We start from the raw sequence: 27,310 nt of genomic DNA on the forward strand, positions 1-27,310 counted from the left end.
AAATTTATATCTTTATACCATAATAATATATACAACATGAAAAAGTTCATTACTACTACTAAACAGTGATGCCTTCCACTCATGTGGCACAAGATACCTCTATAGCAACATAAAACCTGTCTACAACTCCGTTATTGGGTCAAACAATAACAACCTGGAATTTCAAAGAGATGAGCGAGACGCCATACACCTGGACTAGAGTTAATCAATTCAGCTCCCATTCCTGCAAGTTATCTAAACGTACATGTTCCTACCTATCCTGTTACAATATAACAAGAACCAATGAAGAGAAAAGGAAAGAGCAAACGAAAGGTGACAAGCGGGACACTGTAACAAGGGGCAATTTACAACATTAAGTGTGACAAAATTAATGAAGCAAACCCAATCTCCAAACTCCAATAAAAAACAAGGGAAATAGAGCAGCCGTGTTCACGGGTTACGTATACTTGATAAAATAATACGATAAATGACATCGGAGTAAAGCTGAACTGCCGATAAAAATAAGAAAAAGAAAGAAAGAGAAAACTCCTGCGGGAGTCGAACTTCTCGCCTTCCGGTATGGCGTTATGAACACCCAGCGCGCTAAGCGATTACGCCACACGGCTGTCCTGAAGATCCTATGCGAAACTTAAATGTATGATAAAACTATCGTCACAGTGCTGACTGAGATGGCGCTATTCAACTTCCCACAAGTGGCCGCGTGGATTCGACCAATATACAGTTGCAAAGAACAATCGGGAATCGTTCCGTACAGATTGCATTCTCATTTTCAGTTTTTAACTACAAAATTGTCGACCTAATGAGGAGATTTGAAAATATAAAATGCATGATTACTGCAGCTTATTGTCTGAGCTACAACATACTTAAGTGTCAGAGGAAATGGAGCAAAATCAGCTGAGATAAAGGTGCTTAAACGTTGTCAAGTCAATGTATGGTTTAAGAGAAAATCACCTCCCATAGACATTACACGTAAACTTGTCCGATTTTGAGTCTTTACCTGTAATCACAATTTAAAGTATGATGACGTCATCAAATTCCAAAACCATGACATGGACTTGAAAGGCAAATGTTCAAATTACAACATATCCGAATTTGGGATAATATTGAGCTTAAACAACAGAGATACGAGCAAATGAATGTCAGAAACAGTACCTCAAAAAAATCAATTCCACTTTTTTTATTTAAAATGACGATATGATCACGTCATCGAGTTTTCCTGGCAATATTGATACTTGGAATGTTATTTACAATTCATATGCTTTTGTAATATGCAATAGAAATATAGGGTCAATGGACGATTTAAAGAGCTATGCCGAAATAAACAAAGACATGTTTTTTCACTATATTTGCAGAAAGACGCGCGCGCGGAATTTCAACTTTGACGCCAGTGCATTTCTTTGTTATAGGTCAACATCGATCGGAAATCAATGGACATTGTTACTCAAAGTATCAGGAATCCAAATCAGTCAAAAAAAATGCATTTTCATGTTGCTTACGCCCTCTGCGCGCGAAATTGCGCGGACGGACGCGCACGCGAGAAAATGTTTGAAACGCTTACAATTGTCTGAAACTTCGAGATTTCCCATTGGGAAGTCGTTTTGAGCCTTTTAAAATTTTGACGCGCGTAATGAAGACCTGGGTAACTAGCGTTAAAAAGTAAGATAGAGCGTGACCTGAACTTTATGTCCACCGAAAATGATACAGAAATGATATCCAGTTATGAAGTTATGATCGATCATGTGACAAGGTCCGAAAATCACAAAATGGCGCCTAGATGACGTCATAGATATGTTACTGTCATGAAAACCTTATTGTGGCTAGATTTTGTCATGAGACATGTTGACTGAAAATGTCATGTTATTCCGTAATGTCATTGTTGAGATATTGACGACACAAAATGTGGCAGAAAGAAAGAAGAATAGAAAAAAAGAGAAATTTTGACAATCACAATAGGTGATACGCTGATAGCGTATCACCTAATAATTCTTTATATAATTTCTCAAAATACTCAAAAGATGGCCTAAATCAAAACGTTCTACAAAGATTGCATACGGCAATCTTTACTGGCCTAAACAAGTTTTCTAGAGCTATCAGTTCCCCCTATGACGATGACTTCGATTGCGTTTTGAACTTGTATCGAACTACTTTCAAAACAGCTATTACCTTTATAGGCTAGTTCGATTAATAAGCCAGTCTTTTGAATTTATAACCAACATTCATAATCGTAAACATACAGTAACATAATACTGTCAATAAAAGTTGGAAAATGTAAATGCTATAATAGTAGCGCAAAATAAATGAGTAACGATTATCTTCATACATTCTAATTCCCAAGTGATGTCGCTACGAAAATGACACGTGGTTTGACGACTGCTTCAAGCAAATAAAAGTAAAAAAGGAATGGGAATATACTTCTAATGATAGTACCCACGCCGTACAATGCATTTCACTGTATTTGGTAACGTTTGGTTACGTTTCTGTGCGCTTTGCGTACGGAAAATAAAAGGCAGATTGATGCTATTAACATGCTAACACACAACGCATTCAAAATGTTTTTGAAATACACCGTGTACAATATAATGTTTTAGTATACGGTTTGAAACTTTGAATTTGCCAGTCCTTTATAAAGTTATAACCAGGGTTATTACATTATCAAGCAAAAAAGTATTTAGGGATTCGGATTTGCGCAGAAGACTAACAGTGCTACATTTGGCGATCGTTCGCAACAGAGACAATCCTCTTCAATAGATATACAATGTATTCTGTTTTCATGAATTGAAAAGAGAAACGAAAAGAAGTCAACTTTTTAACTTCATTAGCTTTCTCACCAATTGAACTTGATTAGATCTGCCATGCATGATATCACTGTGTGTTCTATTAATTCTATCAAATTATTTAATCGGCGTGCTTGTTTTTTTATGCAGAATATCACAGGTAAGTTTAAGTCATGACGTTCATAATGTTTGTACATATGGTGTGTTCGTTGTTTTGTATTTTCATTTTTAGAATATATCATGTATCCATTATCTGATTCTGACCACGAAAATATGGCAACTGTTTAAATGCGGAGTATGTACTGGAAAACTAATGTCTCCTGCCAGTATAGACAAACTAATTTCTAGTCTATCCCCGCTTGAAAATGGAAATGAAATTAAAAAAAAAAATGAAGTTCGACTTTCAGCAGATTTCAACCGTTTTGTATAGTGCCTGATTCATGTATTGGACACAATTCTTTAGCACATAAGAAATCACACAACTTTCGGGAATAAATGTATGTCTTAATGATTGTATCTCATGGAAGAAAATTCGTCTCCTTGCCTGAGTTTTAGCTTCTTCCTTTTCAAGCTTGCGGGAAAGAAAAAAATAGTTGAACGTCAATCGCAGTCATAAAAGAGAGGCACATCCTTAAAGATAAGCACAGGAGTACTGAGACACAGTACGAAATAAAAACGGGTCTTTTATCACTATTGACAACGCATGACATTGAAATGCTTTTTTTTTCGGGGGGGGGGTGGTTAATACAATTGATTATTCTGAAGGTTCGTTAATCACACAATGAAATATGGTTCGCTATTAGCTTAGGTTCTTTAACAAGAAAATTAAATGCGGTTCCTTTTCCGGTGGTTCCTTTACCCGAAAAGTAATCAAGCAATCATTTTTTTCTAATAAGGTTTGTGAATACAAAACGAAGTGAGGAAGGCCTAAGTATTAATTCTGAATATTTGTCAGTATAATTATCTATACTCCACTTCTCAAATGCAGGAGAATTGTAACTGCAAATGTGATGTTAAAAAAAAACATTAAGCTTAAGCTACAAGTTAATGGTCCTTTATATGCTATGGTATTACAAAAGTGACTGAGAATAAGAAGTGTATTTATGATACAATCATTATAAACCCAACGTGAAGCTGTCAAGCCTACATCAACCTTTGCTTCTGATACGTATATAATGTGCAGCATTGGCAAGCGTGATAAGCGATAATTACTGTGCACCTAACGCCTATAAAGGAAATGTGTCTAATATGGCGGGAATTCAGAATGTTACGGCTGTATACAGCTGCAGCAGAACAGACGCGAAAGCAGTCTTTGATGCTCTGCAACATTACGACCATGTGCGTAATTTGAGGGTTTTTAGTACATGCAAAGAACACGATCTCAAAAGACGACTATCGTTAATCAACTTCATTGACTTTTTCTACCGATGCTGTCTTTTGAACCTCCGCCTACAATAGGTTCTCAGGTTCTATTTAAGTGCGTGCGATGGAGGGTAAACGCCGTCGCTAAGCAGGACTGTTGTATTGTTTCGTCCCATGAAAGAAACAGGTTGTGAGCTTGAACATAGCCTGAACTTTGAGAGCGATTTTCTCCGTTATTTAGAAAATGGACTGACATCATAAGCGTAGTTAATATTCATTTTTATGATCTATAGGGATGTCGAAATGAGTTGTATTACATATCAGTGTAAAGCTTAGAGTCTGTAAAATTCACATATAGGCATAACTACGATTTCATTTTTTGCGACTTTTGACTCATTCCGACGGAGCGCATCACATTTATTAGTATGTTAGCACCTTACAGAGCCGAATCTGTAACTGTTAATCATTTTTGAATGTAAAAGCAAACAACCGACATTCATTTTAGCATCTTATGGAGCTGAATGCTATCCTTATCCATTTCCAAACGTGAAAGCAAACATCCACTATTTTTTAGCATCTAACTGAGTGGATTAATACCGTTAATTATTCCCAAACGCCGAACGAGTTCGAGCAGGGGACTATGAAACGGGCTCTGTACGTGTGTGTGTCCGTGTGTCCGTCCGTGTGTCCATGTGTGCATGCGTCCGTGTGTGATCAAAATGTTCAATTCGTTACTTCTCTGTCATTTATGAGCTGATTTTGATTCTGTTTGCTTTATATGAGAGCACTACATGGGAGCTTTGAAACTTGTACACAGAATTTCAGTTGTGACCTTTGACCTTGACCTTTGACCTATATTGTACATTTTGCTACAAAATGCTACTCCTTCGCCATTTCTAACCCAATTTCGATTCCGTTTGCTTTATTTGATGGCACTAGTTGAGGGCTTCAAAACTTCCACCACAGAATTTTGACCTTTGACTTCTTTGACCTTTGACCTTGATTTTTTGACCTGTATTGTACATTTTGCTACAAAATGCTACTCCTTCGCCATTTCTAACCCGATTTCGATTCCGTTTGCTTTAAGTGATGGCACTAGGTGAGGGTTCAAAACTTCTACACAGAATTTTGACCGTTGACTTCTTTGACCTTTGACCTTGATTTTTTACCTATATTGTACATTAGCTACAAAATGCTACTCCTTCGCCATTTCTAACCCGATTTCGATTCTGTTTGCTTTAAGTGATGGCACTAGGTGAGGGCTTCAAAACTTCTTCACAGAATTTTGACCTTTGACCTTGATTTTTGACCTATATTGTACATTGCATGGCTACAAAATGCTACTCCTTCGCCATTTCTAACCCGATTTCGATTCCGTTTGCTTTATGTGATGGCACTAGGTGAGGGCTTCAAAACTTCTACACAGAATTTTGACCTTTGACTTCTTTGACCTTTGACCTTGATTTTTGACCTATATTGTACATTACATGGCTACAAAATGCTACTCCTTCACATTTCTAACCCGATTTCGATTCTGTTTGCTTTATGTGATGGCACTAGGTGAGGGCTTCAAAACTTGTACACAAAATTTTGACCTTTGACTTCTTTGACCTTTGACCTTGATTTTTGACCTGTATTGTACATTTTGCTACAAAATGCTACTTCCGGTGGGGACATATATTACGCACTGCGTAATTTCTACTTTTCCTTGTTTTATTTTCGTACGGAGCCAAATGTTACTGCTGTCCACTTCCGTAAGTGAAATGAATCATCGGACAATTATTTTATCATCGTACGGAGCTGAATGTTACTGTTTTTCATTTTTGAATGTCAAGGAAGACATCAGACATTTATTTTACCATCAAACGTAGCTGAATGTTACTGTTATTCATTTCAAAATGTAATAGCAAATATCCAATATTTTTTGAGCATCGTATTGGGCAGAATGTTACTGTTATTCACTTCCAAACATGTCAAACGTAAAAGCAATCATTCGACATGTATTCTAGCATCTTCCGGAGCTGAATGTTATTGCCATTTACTTTCGAACGTAAAAGCAAACATCCGGCATTTATTTTATCATTGTACAGAGTTGAATATTATTGTTATTCATTTAAGAACATCAAAGTAAACATTCGACAATTATTTTAGCATCTTGCAGAGCTAAATGTTATTGCAATTTACTTTTGAACATAAAAGCAAACATCCAGCATTTATTTTATCATCGTAAGGAGTTGAATATTACTGTTATTCATTTCAAAATTTAAAAGCAAACATCACACAGTTATTTTAGCATCATATGGAGCAGAATATTACTGCTATTCACTTTCGAACATAAAAGCAATCATCTGACATCTATTTTAGCATCTTCCGGAACCGAATGTTATTGCTATTTCATTTCGAAAGTATAAGGCAATTATATCCAACTTTATTTAACCATCGTACAGAGTTGAATATTATTGTTTTTCATTTCCGAACGTCAAACCAAATATTCAACATTTATTTCAGCGTCTTCCGGAGCCGAATGTTATCCTTATTCATCTCCGAACGCAAAGTCAAATATCTGACATTCGTTTTAGCACCATATGGAGCTGAGTCTTATCGTTATTTATTTTCAAAAGTATGAGCAAACATCCGACATTCATTTTAGTATCATACCGAGTCAAATATTACCGTTATTCATTTCCAAAATTAAAAGCAAACGTCTGACATTTATTTCAGCGTCTTCCGGAGCCAAATGTTATCCTTATTCATTTCCGAATGCAAAATCAAATATCTGACATTAGTTTTAGCATCATACGGAGCTGAGTCTTATCATTATTCATTTCCAAAAGCATGAGCAAACATCCGACATTTATTTTAGTATCGTACCGAGTCGAATATTACCATTATTCATTTCCAAAATTAAAAGCAAACATTAAATCTTACGGAGCCGATTGTTACCGCTGTTCATTTCAAAAGTAAAGGCAAACATCCGCCTTTTTTTAGGTGGTGCGATCGGGCCATCAAAATCTTTATTTCTGAATTTTGATTTTAATTCTGATTTTCATTCAATTCATTCATATAAAAGTCGATTCAATTCCAATTGAAAAGCATGCAAACAGTCAGTAGGCACTATAACAGATACCATGTTGAACATCGATAAACGTCAGATAAGTCGAAGAAAATTCGACGTACGCATACCTCGAAATTCGCGTACGTCGAACCATTTTCTTCAGTCCCGACGAATTCGAGGTATCCGAGATTGACTGTACTTAGCATGTGTGGGAATCAGAAAAACAACATATAGGACTTATCAAGAATGATTCCCTTACAGACGAATAGGATACAAATTGCAATCAAAGATATACATTTTAAGAGTAAATCTATATCATTAGAAAATATATACTAAATCGCAAATAAGAAAAGACAAACACACTCAAGAGACAACAAAGCAAAAAAAAAAGGCAAATACCCCAAGAATTATTCAGCTGAATTTTGAATTAAAAACGATCTATATTTACATCTGAAAGATGAGAGTGTAGGACATTCCTTGATAATAGCAGGTAACTCATTCCAGCACTTAGCTCCAGTATATCTAATTGTAGTCTTTGAAAACTTACATCGGTAAAAGGGTAAACATATGTTATTAGCACATCTAGTGTTATAAGTATGAAACTGCACTATTTTGGATGAATGACTTGTGGAAGGTGACAGGTAAAATGCCTTTGAAGTACGAAAACATAAATATGGCCATTTGTAATTGCAAAATTTGATCAATTTTTAAAACTTTTATTTTCTTAAATAATGTTGCAGTGTGCTCAAAAGGGTTTACATCACAGACTATTCTTACTGCACACTTTTTTAAGGGTCAATGCTTAGACTGGTGTCATAGAGCTATCTGAAAGGTAGACATAAGAACTTCAGTTAACAGTGCACTATCATCAGAATTACAAGTAAATCATAGGGTACTGCAAGGATCTGTTTATGGTCCTATATTGTTTTTGTATCATATCAACAATTTACCGTACTGATCAAACATCTTTCTAAATGCAGATAACATTGTCATATACTTCTTTAATGTAGATCCCAATAAAATCAAAAATGTACTTCATGAAGAATTACATGTAACGTAATGTGTGGATGAATCGTAGAAAGTTGGAAGTAAACTGCTCAAAGACTGTCACCTTGTTAATCGGTACAAAATATATGCTTCAAAAACATACTGAACCTAAGAATTTAAAAAAAATTTATCTAAAGTTGGAAATTTCAAATATCTAGGTATTATTATTAATTCAGAGTTAAAATTGGACCTTCATATTGGGGAATTGTGTCGAAAGGTCAGTCAGATGATGAGTTTGTTTTTTTAGGGGGGGCAGAGTGAAAGGATTCATCAATGAATCTGTCAAAATGAATCTGACATTGATGATAGAGTATATTTTGTTTTGGTGTCAATAGAGGGAGCTGGTGACATGTAGACAAATATTTTGGAATAATAATTTAGATATGATTTGAATGGTATGTGACAGGAATGTGTGGTTAGGGTGCGGTTGTAAAGTGAGTGGGAAGCGAGAGAGAAGAGTTGTATTTGAGGCTTGCTGGCGAGAAGGTGCGCAGACGGTTTGACAAGCCAAGAGCAGGGCCTGAGCATCATTGCATTTAATAAGCCAGTTCGTAGTTCCACTTTGCGCATGAGCACAAAAAGGTCATTGGTACCAAAGCGCATGATGGTTTTTAAATTCACGGAGATAAGCATCTGTCATATAATGATTATTCATGCAATCCTTGTACATGATACTTGCCATTACATCCACCTGACTGCAAACCTGGTATTTGGCATTACGAATATAAACATGTTTTAATGCATTCAGTACAAAACAAAGAAATGGATGCTTTCCCCGAGGGTTGTTTGACGGACCATCCTGGTCACCTGGTCTCGCTGTGCAAGCTCATTTTTGTTTAACACGAATTCCATAAATTGTTACGCCGGGCAAACTTACCGGTACGCATTATAACGTTGCTTATTTGAATGTGAAAGAAGTGCCTAACCAACAAAGAAAATAGAAAGGTCATTTGTACCAATGTGCACATGAGCTAATTACGAACTGGCTTATTCAGCTACGTCGCTTGGTGCATTCCCCATAGACACCACTTGCCGTCACTCAAAAAGAAAAATGGACCGAGAAGCTGTAAGTTTGGCAGAATTTGGTATTATTACTTAATGTAGCACCCGGTAGGAAAGAAGATTTTTTTTTTTTGAATTGATTAGAATGGTAGTAAAGAAAGGTTTATGTTACAGAGTATAAAGCAAAGACACCACGTGAGGTTCTTGAAATATAGCTTGAAATGATGCTTGTCTTTGTGTACGTAATGAGCCGAAATATTTAAGCCAGAGAGAGGTTTGGTAGCGAGAGGGTTAGGTTGTTTGTATTATGCCAAAAGTGAGATCGTTTGAGTATAAGAAATAGCAATTAGATTTTAATCTTAAACGATGAGTTTTGTTGCTGGTGTAATTGCTACGATACTTTTTTCTGATAATTGTAAGAATTATGATATTATTAATAATATCGATCTATATCTATTGATACGCATCTACGCCAAGGACGATATGTATGAGGATCGATAAAGTGCAGCTGTGAATCGATTCAGAAATTAATGTTCAGAGAAAGTATGTTTTCCGTGAAATTCGGATGGGAATTTTAAAAACACAAGAGATACAGTGTAATAAAGGAGTATATATGTAAAGTTAGTAAAAGAAGTTAGAAAAGAATGAGCTTTTACGGGAGAGATTTGCATTGTTTCGTAGATTAATCCTATCGCTGGATTGTGATAACTGTCCCATAATTGTGTGATTTTTAAATTCATCGCGGGTTTCATAATGTGTAAGTATTGCTACGCTTATGCATTTCATTGTATGGCAATTTATTGCAACAGAACCGAAATGTGCCATAAACTTTTATATTCTTTTGTAAGAAAGGTTAAAATGAATATGAAAGGAGAAAGTTGATGTGATAATAAGCTGAGGATGTTCAGATATACTTATGCCTTAACACATTACTGCAAGGTTGAGCACAAATGTTGTATTATAGGATTTGAGGATTAAATAGTTGGGTAGAAAGGTATTTTGACAAGGGATTTGTTATATTTCTAGCCATCCGTATTCAGGCACTGAGTATCCGGACTTGTCCGGAGGACATATCCGGAGTCGGATACCGCCTCGTCTTTGAGTCTTCGAATAATCCCACGCCCAGCTGCGGACAGAAACAGGCAGACACCCGCGAACCGGACAGTGTATCCACGCTACTCGACCGTGTGTATCCGGCCACGCCGTGCCGCCACACCCGTATACACTTCACGCCGCGACGGACTGCAGGAACAGGCGTCAGCCACCTCGCGTGAACCGCGTATCCGACGCCAGGATCCGGCTTCGCCTGAGCAATACTGTACAGTCAACACGCGGTTGTCGACAACGGGAAAGTGCCTTTGATATTATGTAGGGACTTTATTCACAGGGGGTTTTTCATACGTAGAAATGCACGTGCTCATATAGGTGCTCATTAGAAATGAGGATACCATAAAACAATTTGTTTATATATATATATTTTTGTCTTGCCTTTTTCTTCCCGAAAAACTTGTTTTTTTCTTTCGGTGAGTTTGTATTGACATTCGGGAGACAAGATCCCACATTGCACCGACTTTGTTTAAATAAAAGAGTCGGATGACACAATTGATTTGAAACGATAATTCACTGTGTTCAGTTTATCATTGCGGTCGTCCTCCGAGAAACCCTTTGACAGAATCAAGTATGAAACTACTGTATAATTCTGAAATCCTACCACATTTTGATTATGGTAATGTGATTTGTCATTCAGCAGCCCAAACCCATGTAGAAGCGTTGCAGAAATTACAGGGAACAGAGCAGGCAGCACAATACTGAAAGTAAAGTCATTGGAACATATTTTCATTTTGAGGGATTGCTTTGTGATATATGATTGTAAAATATGTTTGGTATTATTCGAACACTATTACAAATCTTGGACCCCGTGGAAGAACAGATTTATCAAGTAGATAGATCCTATTCATGTGCCTCTTTTGTGTAGAAGAAAAGAGTATGTGAGCCCATCAGTGCATGCTCTATTCATACGTCGTGCTCGATTGATATTTTACATTCGATGGCACATGTAGTTGGCCGTGAAAAGGGGATACATATACCACTTGACTGCTTTCACACATATGGATTACCTACCTGTCTGTTCTCTGTCAACCTGCAACAAAGAATCTCATTCGGAAGCATTGGAGGCTTTTGAAGAATTGCTGGAGGAATGGATAAATAAGAGGCAACCAAACTAGAGGCAGATTGATTGGTCCAGGAAATCACAATTTTTTTTTCATCTAAAAAGGGATGAAATGTATTTCTCATGTCACTGTGGTTTTCGATTGCCATATCAATCACTTAAGCCCCGCTCACACAGCACTCCACGTCTAAATCACGTACAAAAAGTTATGAAAATCTGGTGGATGTGGTCGTAAGTTGTTATTTTTGGTAAATTTTGGTTTAGCCGTGCTTTGTACGGGGTATGGCCCTCGGCGGCTGTTCCACTGCTGAAGCACTGCCTAAGCACGGCTAACCACGTCCAGCCACGTGTATGTACGCAGAAAAATCCATTTGTCAGTGATAAGCCGCTAAACACACGCTATTTCCTGTGATACCAACGCGTAACACGCATCTGATGACCGTGCTCTACCAGTGACAGACCGCTAAACTTTCGCGTCTTACCGCGTCTCCCCAAGTTTTAATCACTGCCGGAACATGGACTATCACGTGTGTTTCACCTGTGTTGCATGTCTTTACCACGTGTGCGGCCCAGGTTGTCTGCGGGCTAAAATTTTTAGCAGTTCATCACTTTTGCCGCGTCCAACGCCTTTCCGATTTTTCCACACGTCCTGCCACTTCTATAAGTCGACCGTAGCTCATCTTAAACTCGACATCAACGCAAACAACATCGTCTGCTTCACGGGAGACCACTTTTTGACGGGTTTTGGCCGTGATTAAGCCATAAAGCGCTATGTGACCAGGCTTTTAGGAAATTGTTTTACAAGTCCAATTTCCCACAATTTAATAATTAGTGAAAGAATACTAGAGTGACATTTGTCAAGCAATGGTGTATCTATAGTTATGAGACAACACAGAGTTTTAAAGAGGAAATTCACCCTGAAACTGAATAAACTCCAAAAGAATTAGGGGAAAAAATCCCTACAGAACGTTCTAAAATGACAAAAATTTGATAAGTAAGGTATGACATTTTGAAATTTCACATCTTTTTATGCCTCCGCAACGAAGTGGCCGAAGGCATTATGTTTTCGGGTCGTCCGTCCGTCCCGTTTTGTTTTTGTCGATATCTCAAGAACCGTGTGGTGGTTTTACATCAAACTTGGTATGAGGGTATATCCTTGGGGGATAATACTTTGTGTGGATTTTAGGGTCACAGGGTCAAAGGTCAAAGGTTATTTTGTGAAAAAAAAATTGAAATTTCATGTTTTTCTCCATATCTCGCAAATGGTTCAAGGTATCGTCATGGAACTTAGTATATATGCTTGTACCGATGGGCAGTGATTATCTAGGGAAGTTGGGGGTCATGGGTCAAAGGTCAGGGGGTCAAAGGTCAAGGTCAACTCCTCAAAATATCACTACTTTCCTTATATTTATGCAATGAATGAAGGGGTTTTTTTTTTAACTTGATGTATACATGTATTACCCAATATATATTCTGTGGGAAGTTTCTTGCCAAAAGGTCAAAGGTCAAGTGAAAGTGCTGAATTGCACTCTTTCCTCCATATCTCAAAAGTAACTCAAGGTATCATCATGAAACTTACATATTTATGCATGTTCAACCTAATAGTGATTCTCTTTGGAACTGTGAGGTCAAAGGCCAGGTTTAGATAATGCTATTTTCCCATTTGTTACTGAAATTATACTTTTTCTCAATACCTTGAAAAATTACTCAATGCATAAACTTATAAAAGGGTCAAAAGTCAAGTAAAAATCATCAGTTCCCCAAATACCTGCACTCTGACATTTTAATCATTCATCCAATTGAACCTAGTTCTAGGAAAGTGAACATTCAGCACATTTGTGTCAAACCTGTCATTTTAATATTTTGCCAATTGTTTGAAACTGTCATCACACATTGTCAAGACATTGTACTATAGACCTGTTAGGAGAACCATGCATTATGGCGGAGGCATATCAGTCGCCGTAGCGATATATCTAGTTAGAAAACATTTCTTGATGAAGTCCTTATGAATATTCAAATGAGCAAGTTGATGATGTCATGCCCTCACAATTGTTATATGAGTGTACCACCACCCACGCATAGTGTGTGTGGAGGTATATATGAATCACTCTGAGGTCGGGTGACCGGGCAGTCGGGTGGTCGGTCCGTTATGCATTGCCATTGCAACGGGAGATTTTCATAAAACTTGTGGATCAAACTATTCTCTCATTTTTTGAGCAGTTGACCCCAAATTTGGCATGTGTGACCGCTATCAAAGGTAGATGTGCAAGACACCTTTTTCGTTAGTATCACATAATGCGCTGCCAAGCAATGGCAGTTTGCCTAAGATTTGTGGTTGGAACTACTCTCATTTTTTGAGCAATTACACCCAACTTTTGCATGTTTGACCACTTTCAAACGTAGATGTGCAAGACACCTTTTTCAGTAGTATTGCATAATGGGTTACTATGGCAATGGCAAATTTTCATAAAAATCTTACAGAATGTTGTGGATCAAACTACTCTGTCAGTTTTATAGCAATTCAGTTAGAATTTGGTGAATAGGATCAATATACTATGTAGTTGTGCAAGACACATTTTTGTGTGTTTGAATAAATCTGTTGCCATGGCAACAGCAGTTTTTATACCAATCATACATAAGTATGTGGAATGACCTAACTCCCTGAGTTTTATTTAACATACTATTTGACTTCAAGTTTGGCACATGTGACTGCTACAGTATGTAGATGTGCAGAATGTATCTTCTGTCAATGTTGAACAATGCACTGCCATGGCAACAGCATTTATTCACTGAAAACTCCCTCAGTCTTTGGGCATTTGACTTGAAATTAGCACATGTGACAGCAATACATAGTACGTAGATGTGCAAACTTAATCTTTCATCATTATTAAACATTGCGTTGCCATGGTAACAGCATATTTCGAATGAAAAATCATACAAAATAGTGTGGATTCAGCTAACTCCCTCAGTCTTTGAGGGCTTGTGCCGAAAGGGTGGGTTGGGTGGTGGCGCGTCGCGTTAATGGGAACACCACCCTTCGTCCAAAGCCCCCCTCCCCCCCCCCCCCTCCCCCCCGGTTTTGCTAAAATGGGGCGTTGGGTCGCGTCGCGTTGACTGGAACCCCACCCTTCGTCCAAAGCCCCCCCCCCCCCCCCCCCCAGTTTTGCTGAAAGGGTGCATTGGTACTTTTTCTCATGTAGTATTAAAAGACAAGTTTTGAATTTATATTTAACCTTCAAACAACCATTTCAAAGAGGCTATCGTCCGGATCTAATATTTAATTCGTCCAATGTTCATTTGGTCCAATATCCAATTGGTCTAATATCCATTTATGTTTTACATTACAGGGCATGGATCATGTGGATAATCAGTGGCTTATCTATATATAGTCCAGCTGCTGGGGGTGCTGGCCTGGCACCATGGGGGAGGGGCGAGGGACCCTAAACTTTACCCTAATCTTATTTCATGTGTATGAACATCTGTTTTCTCCCTCAATGCAGGGTCAGAGCATGGAGCTATGGTCAGAGGGTAGTCCGTAGTCGTAGAAAAAGGCCCCCCCAAAAAAAAAAATAATAATAATAATAATAAATAATAAATAAATAAATAAATAAATAAAAAATTGCCCAGTTGGTCATATAGACGAAATGATGATTGGACCAAATGGTACCTGATTAGACCAGGAGGCTGGCTATTAGACCAAATGACAATAAGGTCAATGGTTATTAGAGTAAATGGGTGTAGACTAAATGATGATAGACAGAGGCTAGACCAACTGGGCAATGGACCAAAATTAATGATGTGTACACCACATTTATATTGGACAAATTTGGTTTTATTTTAGACCATTTGATGATTAGACGAAATGGAATTAGACCAACTCATAATAGACCAAATCAGTATTTGATGATATAAATTGGTGTTAGACAAAAATAGACCAAATGGCTATTATTAGACGAATTGACTGTAGAAGAAATAGTAATTAAACCAAATAACAATAAGACCAAATAGTAATTGGACGAAATGATGACTACACCAACTGGTTATTAGACCAACTGATATTAAACAGTCTATTACACCAACTGGCTGTAGACCAAGTGGTAATAGAGTGTAAACCGATCCGGACGATAGCCTCTTTGAAATGGTTGTTTGAAGGTTAAATATAAATTCAAAACTCGTCTTTTAATATTACATGAGAAAAAGTACCCTTTCGGCAAAACCGGGAGGGCTTTGGACGAAGGGTGGGGTTCCAGTCAACGCGACGCGACCCAACGCTCCGAACGCACCCTTGCGGCAAAACCGGGGGGGCCTTGGACGAAGGGTGGTGTTCCCATTAACGCGACGCTCCACCACCCAACCCACCCTTTCGGCACAAGCCATCTTTGAGCGTTTGGCTTGAAATTTGGCATACAAGTGTATGTGACCACTATAGTACATACATGTGCAGATTTATTCTTCCATCATTTTTGAACAACTAGTCAATGTACCTGTGGAGTGCTGAATCAGCCGAAGTGGGGCATGGGGGGGGGGGGGGGGGCTATGATGAAGTACAAGATCATGCTTGTTTGGCTTCAGCCAGTGCCCAGAAATCCTCTATGGGGATTCCCCCAGAAATGGTGAAGGTCACTGGTTCAACGGAGGTCAAATAAGTGTTTTGCGCTACTCCTTGGTCTGATCTTGGCCAAACTTGCTGGAAGCATTAAGTAGGCCTATACCTGGGAAATCCCCATTGAGATTTCTGGGGAAAATATGTCGTACTGAGGTGCCACCGCATGTAACAATGCAGCCAAGGTTGGAAAAGTAAGAAATCAATATAGCACCCTCTATCTGGTGTCTGATTATTGCAGCTGTTGAAGATTAGAAGTTATTTGACCTTTGACCCCAGTGACCTTGACCTTTCCAAAAATGAACCCCTCGAGGGCAATTTCGCGGTCAACCTGCATCCACCCACTAAGTTTGATGGAGATAGGACCAAGGACCTGGGAGGAGTAGAGGAACAAACACAGACAGACAGACAAACGTCGCTCGAATTATAGTATGATGTGTTCTCATGGTAACAGCATATTTTGAATAAAAATCACACAAAAATACTGTTGATTCAGTTAACTCCCTCAGTCTTTGAACATTTGGCTTGAAATTTGGCACATGTGACCGCTATAGTATGTAGATGTGCAAACTTTATCTTTCGTCGTTGTTAACAATGTGTTGCTGTAGTAGTGGTATGTCTTTAATGAAAATCATACAAAAATTTGGATTCAGTTATGCAAACTCTCTTCAAATTTGGCTTCAAATTTGGCACATCACTATGTTACCTAGATCTGCAAAATTTATCTTTTGTCATTGTTGAAAAATGTGTTTCCATGGTAACAGCATATTTTGAATGAAAATCATACAATATTGTGAAATCATGAATTGAAAAATGTGTTGCCATGGTAACAATATTTTTTGTGAACATCATGGAAATTGCCAGTTTATTTTTCTTACTCAGTTTTTGAGCACTTAACTGGAGATATAATGGCACATGTGGCTAACAGTGAGCAAAATACATTTATTCTATGTCGAACAATGCATTGCCATTGTAACATTTTTTTTTCAATAAAAAGCATACAAAATTATTGCTGGTTGAGCTAACTCCCTCAGTTTTAGGTGGGGTTATTAATCACATTGAGTGATAGTTCTAGTTCTTGTACGTTAAATACAGTTTTCAGAAGAAAAAAAAAATTAATTTTGGCTAGTACAGGTTCAAGACATATTCTCATACCAAAATGTATCAGAGTTAACATCTGTTCTTTTTTATTTTGGGTGGATAAAAGCAAGTTTTATATAGAATACACCTGAAATGTGAGATTTTTGTCATTCTGTATATGAAATGATTAAGAAATTGTGAGAGCATGAAAACGACTTTCTGATTTGAACATTCGTAATGATGGTCAAGAAGTGTTTTCTTAAAAATTTTGACATTTCAGCATGTCATAACTTCCTTATTTCTTATCCGGTTTTCATTGTTTTTCCACTTCTCTGTAGGGATTTTTTTTTTTTGTCTCTTTCGACACTGATGACATTTTTGAGTGAATTTCTTGTATAAGGAGCAATATACAGTAGACCTCGCCTAAGTCGACATCGCATAAGTCGACAACTCGCTTAAGTCGACACAATAAAAAAGTCCCGATTTTTGCCTTTGTTATTCCTTGAAAATTTCCTCGTCTTAGTCGACATTTATAAGTCGACAACTCGCGTAAGTCGACCAGATTTTTCAGTGCCAACTGAGCTGAAATACGTGTTAATTCCCTCGTCTAAGTCGACATAATTTTTCGCTCAAAATCTTATCGCCATTCTCTGAAAAAGAATTGTTTTCCCGCTCCGATTCGCTGCATTTCTACTCGGTAGTTCGCTACTGTACGGCGCGGTAGCGTTCGCGCCGTGCGTCCATTGTCTTGTATGCCAGAATAGAAAGGGCATACACTCATTTACACCTGGAGTATTACAATGTGATACCCAAGGCAGTTCACTTTACGGGTACCCCTTTCCTCCCTCTCGTTTTTCTCAAAACGCAAAAATTTTGTACACTTCACTATGTCTCAGTAGGTATTCATTATCTGAACATTAAATGTTTTTGTAAATCCGAATGTTCTGACGTTAATTATTCCGAAGCGGTGTTAAAACCTGGCCCCTTTCTAGAAAATGTATTACAATGCAACCAATAATGCAACTAAAAAAAAAAAAAAAAAAAAAAAAAAATCAAATGCAGGCGTATCAAATCACGCGCTAATAATCATGAAACTAGAAAATAATTGTACGAACCTGAAACTCAATTGCGTTTAAACGCAACTCTAAAATCAAATGCAAGTTCATCAAATCACACACAACGATGTATTTAAACGCAAGAGCGTTGCAGAGAAGACTTGCGGTTTTGTACGAAACTAGAAACTGCATTTAAAAACATCTCTATACATCTACGGAAGTGCGTTATTGTTGAAAAGACTTGCATTACTCTTTTTATTTTGTAAAATTAGAAATTAAACGCAACTCTGACAATCCAATGCAAGTCCATCAAATCACACGGAAAGCTGAAAGACATGCGTTTGATAATCATACGAAACTAGAAAATTGTAGGGAACTTTTTTTTAAAACTCAATCGCGTTTAAACGCAACTCTAAAAATGAAAAAATGCAAGTCCATCAAATCACATGTAACGCTGTATTTAAACGCAAGAGCGGTGCAGAGAAGACTTGCGGTTTTTGTACGGAACTACAAGAAACTGCTTTTAAACGCAACTCTAAACATCTACGGATAACAGTATGTGTAATTGTTTAAAAGACTTGCATTATGTTTTATTTCGTAAGCAAAATAAGAAATCAAACGCAACTCTGAAAATGAAATGCAAGTCCATCAACTCACATGGAACGCTGAAAAGACTTGCGTTTGATAATCTTACGAAACTAGAAAATTGTAGGAAACTTTTTAAAACTCAATTGCGTTTAAACGCAACTCTAAAAATCAAATGCAAGTCCATCAAATCACACATAACCCTGTATTTAAACGCAAGAGCGTTGCAGAAAAGACTTGCGATTTTGTACGAAACTATTAAGAAACTGCGTTTAAACGCATCTCTAGACATCTGCGGAAGTGTGTTATTTAAAAGATTTGCATTATTTTTCATTTCGTAAGCAAAATTAACAATTAAACGCAATTCTGAAAATCAAATGCAAGTCCATCAAATCACACGGAATGCTGAAAAGACTTGCGTTTGATAATCATACGAAACTAGAAAATTGTATGAAATTTAAACTCAATTGCGTTTAAACGCAACTCTAAAAATCAAATGCAAGTCCGTCAAATCACAAGCAACGCTGTATTCAAAAAGCAAAAGCGTTGCAGAAAAGACTTACGGGTTTTGTCCGAAACTAGAAACTGCGTTTAAACGCATGAAAATTTACGGAAGTGAGTTATGGTTGAAAAGGCTCGCATTATTTTTTATTTCGTAACGGCACTTTCGCCGTGACCGAATTTAGTCTGCACTTGCAGGGGAACATTCACACGTTTCAAACTACCGAAACGCATGCTGCTTCACAAAATGTCAATGAAAAAATGACAACGAATTATTGTTAGAGCTCGCTATGCCGAAGGTTTAAATCTCAGTCCAAAGTTAAATTAGTCCGACAATGGAAAGTGGTTTGTTTTTGCGAAGGTTATAGTAGTCCGAAAGATTTCGTTTTCAAACAAACTTTTCTTCTTCTTTTTATTTCAGACGGGCCCGCGCCGTACAGAGCGGTAATGTTACGAATCGGAGCGCGAGAACAATTCATTTTCAGAGTATGGCAATACAAATTTTAAACAGAACAAATATGGCGACTTAGGGAAGGAAAATCACACATATTTCAACTCAGTCGGCACTGAAAAATTATCTCGACAGAATCATGCAAAATCACAAGCATATCTTCGCAGCAACGCACTTGAATTTAAATCGCAAAGTTTAAGGCAATTTTGGGGAATCTGCATTTGATATTTCAAATCAAGTTTAAAACGTAAAGTGTCTAGAAACGGGCCTAGGTTTCCGATCCCGCTCTCTCAAAATCTCTCTAGAGATTTGGATATTGTGCGTTGTCGTTACTAACCCGCGCGAGATTTATGCATGAACTAAAACATAATTGTTGCTGATGTCAGTAGGCACGTTTTGGCGGCAAAAGGAATAAGATTTGGGTAGCGATCCGCATCGTGATCCAAATCTATAACTCTGTACACGGGAAATTAGTTTTCATTTATAAGTCGACAAAATGTCGACTTACGCGTAAGTCGACATTCGCGTAAGTCGACGTGTTTTGCTCAGTCCCGATTATGTCGACTTACGCGAGGTTGACTGTATAGGGTAATCACTTATGAAATGAAGTACCATGTGAACCAATTCATGTTGGTTTAGATATCCATTTTTTTTTTTACTTTTACAGTATGTGTTCCATGCCTTGCACATATTAATGGCCTATACTTTGATTTCAATGCAGAAATTTCAGCGTCAGCATGTGGTTCAGAAATGCAACAGATCAAAAGAGGCCATATGCACTAAAGTTGGCTGATTGTGGAGAAATTTGCCCCCTTCCAAAGTTCAAGGAGTTACTCAAGAACGTAGTTCCACTTGATGTGAAGGCAGAATGTGGTGCTACCTTCGAGAAAAACTGCAGTATGTAATTTGTTTTAAGTATGATTTCTGCATTTCTTTGGCTGAAAAAAGTGTAAAATCAGACAGAGTGGTAAAGTGTTTAACCGAATGGGACCTTGAGTAAAAGAGGTATGACCTTCTAGAATGTCATGTACATGTAAAATTGTAGCAACTTCATGCAAATTAGATGAAGTGGTTATGTAATCGGTCTCTCAAGCCTTCCAGTGATTTTCATTAAAAAGCTATGGTAAATTTCCTGTTTTGACACAAACTGAAAAAAACAATAACTCACATTTGACATATCAATTGTTCGTTCTATTTTCATGACACAGAATGATGACTCTTAGGGGTTTAGGATTACAGATGATGATTTTTTTAAACCAAAACATGATTTTCATTGTTGTTATTGTACGTAGATCAATCTGTAGGTTAATGATATGAAGTGCATGCAAATGTACATGTATTTAGAAGCAAAATCAATCTGCATGGAAATCATGTGAAACTTTGAAGTAACCTAAATTTTAGACTCTTACCATTCTGCTTTTGATCTGTTTGTTCAAGTCAACTTGAATGTGGCATGGAATAGCACTTTACATAAAAGGAATAAGATGAATGAAGATATGGTTTGTGCAGCAAGAACCAGTTTGTAAAAAGTCATATTTTGTAATAATGATGTACAGTAACAAGTGCCCACAACTATAATTTAAAAATGCAGCATGTGAAAACTATGTCATCTTGAAGTAGGCAGGGTGGACACTGCAAATGGAATAGGCACTAAAGTAGCCATTAACCACCAATATTAGTACACTGAAGGCATGACATATGCTACAATTATCAATGTTGCAAAACCTTTTGTAATTATCTCTTGCTTCCTCCCTAGCCATCGCCATCGTGATAGGAACCAGCATCATAGTGCTGACACTCCTCCTCATCTTTCTGTACCTGATTTGTCGCGGACGACACCTCACCCATAAAGATGGTCATGTGAGACTCCCACAAACCCCAGATGTCTAGCCAGCCACATTGTCTTTGTATAGAATTAAGTAATGTCTTTCTAGTATGACAAAACTACACAACTTATCAGTACATTTGCAATGCAAGCAAGGAATTGTAGGTCTGTACTTGAGAGAACTGCACTCTCTAGACTAAAGGCCATATTGTGAAAAGTAGCAATTGCTTAAAAATGTATAATACAAGTAGAACAGATCTTTTGCTTGTTCATACTAGCATTTGCTTGACATTTTAAGCTCACTCGTGCCAGCTTGAGTTTTTTGCTTAATTAGGATGTTTGCATTTGCACATCATGTTCATGTTCATAAGAGAAAAACCGAAGTTGTACAGGAGTAAAATAAATCAAGAAGAAATTGCTCCTGAGTTGTATTAGAAGGTATTTTGTTTTAAGAAGAAGAATGTTCAATGATTACCACTCACAATTTTATGTGAATGTGATGAGAAATAGGGAAGATGTCCCACTCTGTTGGAAAGCATTAGATAGAAACCACACGCAACTTCCTGGCAGATCCAGGCTAACCGAGCAACAACGGGGGAAAATGATGGGGATTGGCAATTCTGTGTGTGTGTGTGTGCGTGTGTGTGTGTGTGTGTGTATGTGAGTATGTGTGCATTATGAGTGTTCACATTGTTCCAAAATCATTGTGGAATTTTGTTGGTAAGTCAGGAAATATGCATGTCTTTAAAATGCATAGTACAAAACCCACATTTGTTCTCCTATAAATAGTGTTAGCAAAGGCTTGACATTGCTACTGTTGAAAAGGTAAACAACTTCTGTGAGGCAAGCAAAAAGTTATACATACAGATTAGACCAATTGCTTGAGCTTGATCTTTTGCTAGACGAAAGTTTGTGCTTGAGTATGAAGAAATTGCTGCTTCTTATGCACATGGCTGAAATTGTACATACATGTACACTCTGAACATGTTCGTTTATTATTTGAAGAACTCATTTTAAGACAATTTTGAGTCATTTACTTTTGAATATAAGAATAATTGTGAGGAGACGATAAAAAAAGCTAATACTGTACAAACACGAGGATGTTGAGGGTAAACATACTTGCAAACATTTTAGATGGAAAAAAAATGTGCTAGAATGTGAAGTGAGCACAGATGGGATGAGAGGGGATGTCCTCCCACCTAAATTTCAAGCTTCTTTCTTTTTCATTGTGAAATTGTGTCATTTTTTGGTGCATACTTAATAAGATATTTTGTATGTTGGTACAGTTACGTAAATTAGACTTAAGAGTCGGTAACCACTTCAAATCTCACAAAAGAGGTATTATACTGCCCAAATTAGTAGAGTTGTCAAGTATGCATGAAGGAATAGTAGAATTGGATAATATACAAATGATACACAGGTCTTGAGTGCATCAGTCAGAAATGTGTACATGAGGTGACTATAGAATGCTTAACCCACGAGGCACTTTTTTCTCCATATCTTGGAAATAGTTCAAGGTATCTTCATGGAACGTAGTATGCATATATGCATGTACTGACTGGCGGTGATTGTCTAGGGAATTTTTGGGTAATGTGGTCAAAGGTCAGAGGTCAAAGGTCAAGTACAACTCTTCAACATTTTACTATTTCCCTCATATTTGTGGATTGCCTGCAGGATTTTTTAAAACTTGGTGTATAATATATTTATTCCCCAATAGAGATTCTCTGGGAAGTTTTTTTTTTTTTTTGCCAATAAGGTCAATAGTCAAAAGGTCAATGATCAAATGAAAGTTCTGAACTTTACGTTTTCCTCCATATCTTGGAAGTGACTCAAATTATCTTGAAACTTGATAGGTATTTATGCATGTTCTGCCTGACAGTGATTCTCTTATGAATTTTAGGGTCAAAGGTCAAGGGTCAAAGCCCAGGTGTAAATGGTAACAATTTACTACTCAATACAGATTTTTTTTTTCTCCATACCTTGAAAATTCCTCAAATCCCCAAATTCATGCTCTCCCATTCATCCAATTAGACCTAGGTCAAGGAAGGTGAACATTCAACACATTTGTGACAAACATGTCATTTTAGTATTTTGCCAATTCTGTGAAACTGTAATCGCACACTGTCCACATGGACTATAGACCTGTTAGGAGAATCATGCATTATGGCGGAGGCATACCAGTCGCTGTAGCGACATTTCTAGTTTGACATATGTGATCCTCACAAATCATTCACGTGGTCAGTGAAATCAGTCCTTTAGTTATAACAAATGATTGTTTTTCTTCAAATGGTATTCTGTGAAACCATCTGCACACAGATGACTTGGAAAAGAAGTGAATATGAAATGACCATATTGTGATATTATGCATTCGAGTTCATGTAAATCACCATGCTATCCCTTTTTTCTCATAGTAATATAGTGTACTGGTAAAGAGATGAGCTTTAAGTCAGCCCCTTTTGCACTTTCTCTGATCGCTTCACGGATGACCACAGAGTCAACACGGTCAGGCCCAAAACATCACGGATGATCCCGGACCAATGATCCATGATACGATCCGTGAAAGTGTAAAAGGAGCTTTAGCAATCACTTTTAACATTCATGTGTATTGCATTTACGTCAAATATATTGACAAACCGTATGATAAGCCAATGTTACATGTTCTTGTGGATAGTGTGTATGATCTATGATAAGAAAATACTGTGTCAAGAGTAATGAAAAAAGTATGTGTTCTGAATTGAATGTAGCAGTTGTCTTTTGTAAGATCTCACCAAAAATACATTTTTTTTTTAAAGAAACCATTAATCTTACTTGCCTTGTTAAAGATTGAAATGAAAGATAGTGTTTAGCAGGTTAAGTTGCTCCCATATATGAAGAGATCATCATAACCTCTGCTTTATGGAAGTAAACATATGCGCACATTCTTTCTTGAAGTCTTAATCAGTAGTATGTAGAGACATATTTTTGTTTGGTCAAATGTTGGCTTTTATTTCACATTTCTCCATTGTAGTGTCAAGAACTTGTGTCTTGAAGTTAATTTACATTTTTATGTCTTTGCCATTAAGTGTCGCAAGAGGCATGATGTTTTCCGGTTATTTGTTCTCCTGTCCATTATCGATTTTGTGGACTACGGGTATGTAACTTAAGAACCATTTGAGGTATCTAAATGAAACTTGCCAAACTGGGCAAAGAAGAGTTCACACATGCAAGGTCAAAGGTTATAGGTCGATGTCAAATGCTAAAATTTCACTGCTTCCCCCACATCTATGCAATGCCAGAAGGTATTTTTCATGAAACTTATTGTCTACATGTATTACTGTAAAAGTGGAAATTTTCGCAGTGTTGAAATTTTTCGTGCATTTTGCGCAACCAGAGACTAGCGCAAAAATAAAAGCACACAAATATTTTTGCTTGCCATATGTTCCTGTACTTGATGTCTTGATTCCGCGGAATTAATAACACACGAAACTCTTCTTACCCGGCCGAGCACGAAAAATTAGTCGCACGAAAATATCCACTTTTACAGTATGAGGTAAATATTTTCTCTGTCAACTTTTGGGCCACGTGGTCAAAGGTCAAATGAATGTGCTGAAATGTCCCTTTTTGCCTTATCTTGGTAATCCCTCAAGGTATCGTGATGAAACTTGGTACATGTAAATGTATTACATGACAATAATTGTCATGGGAAATTTTGGGTCATGGGGTCAAAGGTCAATTAACATGGAAAAATCCAATATTTTCTAAATACCTTGGAAATTACTCAATATATACTAAATGAAACTAGGTATATATTGTATGTGTGTTTCTGCACAATGGTTCTGTAGGAAAAGATTTTTGGTCATAGGGTCAAACACAAATTTTTCATTTGTAGAGGGAGACAAACTGAAGAAACTCAAACCTGAGCCTTCACCCCTCTGAATACATGTAATATCTTTCTTTCATATATGCTATGCCTTGTCCGCCTTGGACTACTTAACATAACAATGTCGGAATCTCGCAGCTAGGGTATTTGTTCCATGTTCATCGTGTCACTGCCGGCAACCAGGGACAGCCTGGTGGTAATGTCGCTGCCCGGAAAGCAGTAGATGACAGGTTCGAGTCCCACTAGTTCGTTTTTTCCGACATGTTTGTTAATTTACAGATCAGCAGTTGCGATCTTAACAAATCTTTCATTTGTAGAGGGAGACAAACTGAAGAAACTCAAACCTGAGCCTTCACCCCTCTGAATAATACGGTATCTTTCTTTTATTTAAACCCTTTATTGTTGTTCCAATGGTTTACATCCTGATTTTTTTGTTGTTGGTGTTTGTTTTTTTGTTCCATTCATAACACAGCTAGCATGGTTTGGTATTAAAGATTAAGTGCTTGAATAGACCCTTCACCTTGGGGCCTCTTTTCCAGAGTGTGTGCATTCTTTCCATTGAGTTTTACATCACTTTAAAGCTTAGAGTCTGCTCTTTCAGAGGTTTGCCCTTAACTCAAAATCCATGTCTGACGACTTTTTGTTGGTTTTGTGATGCAGGGTTACAAGTACAAATATGTGTATTTGGAAGAGGGTTATATAAAAGTTGCTCTGACAGTAGGAAGGAACAAACAGGGAATAAAAGGTGCAGGTAAAGAGTGACAGAAGTTACACATGTGAGTCATTTTTCTCCGGGATGTTGAGGCTATGGGGCTGGATTGTGTGAAGTCATCTCATCCAGAGCTTCTCTGTTAATTTGGACTGTGTCTTGATGAGTGCCCAAAAATATGATGCCCTGTAGAATCATGTCGGTGAGAGAGTGAGTAGGGAGATTGAAATGGCCAAGTGGAGTGTCAAGCTTGGCTTTGTTGACAGTTGATTTGTGTCCATACAAACGTCTCTTTGAGAATGGTCGTGACTTCCCCTACAGAGGACTACACACTGGTTCCTACATTCTCTAGCTGCTAGTGATGAGATACACAACAGTAGTGGTGGTACAAGTGATGTTGCGTTGTTATGATGTGAGGGGCCGGTAGAGCTGCTGGCTAAAGAGTCACCCTCGTGGAAATGAAGCACCTATTGGCTGTGAATTTGAAGGTACCGTGCTGTAATAATGATGATAATAATAATTGACAGTGCTTATACAGCGTGTCCCAGAAAAAACGAAACCGGGTTTCCATGCAACTTTTTACTATCGAAATCATACATTTTCTTTATGAGATATACATCAATGGAAAGATAAACTTTTCTTCTTTCATTTGATGTACAACTTAATGTTCATCGTTCATGCATAACTGAGTTAGAACAATGAACAGTCGGGCTACCAAATTTTCATTTGCACGCGCAAATTATGACTTTAAGTGAATTTTTCAGACTTTTAACGTTACGTTTTCGAAAAACAAAGTTCATTAGCCAAATATTCATATTTCTTTCTTTCATACGAGACCTAACGCATCAAATATGAATAACGCATGCTTGAGAAAAATTTGCATGAAAACATGCTTCATTTCTACCGATTCTACTATAGTCGAAAAACAAGCATTCAGCTCTCCCGACTTAGCATTAGACAATGGGCTCATCTGCACCATTGAATTCACACAAAACAACCGCAGTGCTACAATGAATGTTGTTCGGGGGGGGGGGGGGGGGGGGGGAGGTATTTACAGAGAATGCTGTATGAGACGGAAAGCCCTTTGTTGTCATTTATTTAGAATAAGCTATGAGACATAACCAAAATTATTGAAGACTAATATCGTGAGTATGCTCAGGCTGCACGCAGTCCAATGGCTATGGGAAACAACATTACAACAATGATACACATTTTGATGATTTTGTACCTCA

The 27,310-nt window shown here is 37.5% G+C and overlaps 1 protein-coding gene across 1 annotated transcript in view; it reads left to right on the forward strand.

Moving 5' to 3' along the window:
* LOC139734522 (putative acid phosphatase 5) overlaps positions 1-26,636 on the forward strand; it is a 118,791-nt gene extending 92,155 nt beyond the window's left edge. The window contains exons 5-6 of the mRNA XM_071645297.1: positions 20,407-20,582; positions 21,442-26,636. The gene's annotated coding sequence lies outside the window, so the exon portion shown is untranslated. The remainder of the gene's footprint in view (positions 1-20,406; positions 20,583-21,441) is intronic.
* Positions 26,637-27,310: the final 674 nt, after the last annotated feature.

This window comes from Diadema antillarum, unplaced genomic scaffold (assembly GCF_040938485.1).
Source record: "Diadema antillarum isolate AM-2024a unplaced genomic scaffold, OU_Dant_1.0 seq00000531_RagTag, whole genome shotgun sequence".
NCBI lineage: Eukaryota > Metazoa > Echinodermata > Echinoidea > Diadematoida > Diadematidae > Diadema > Diadema antillarum.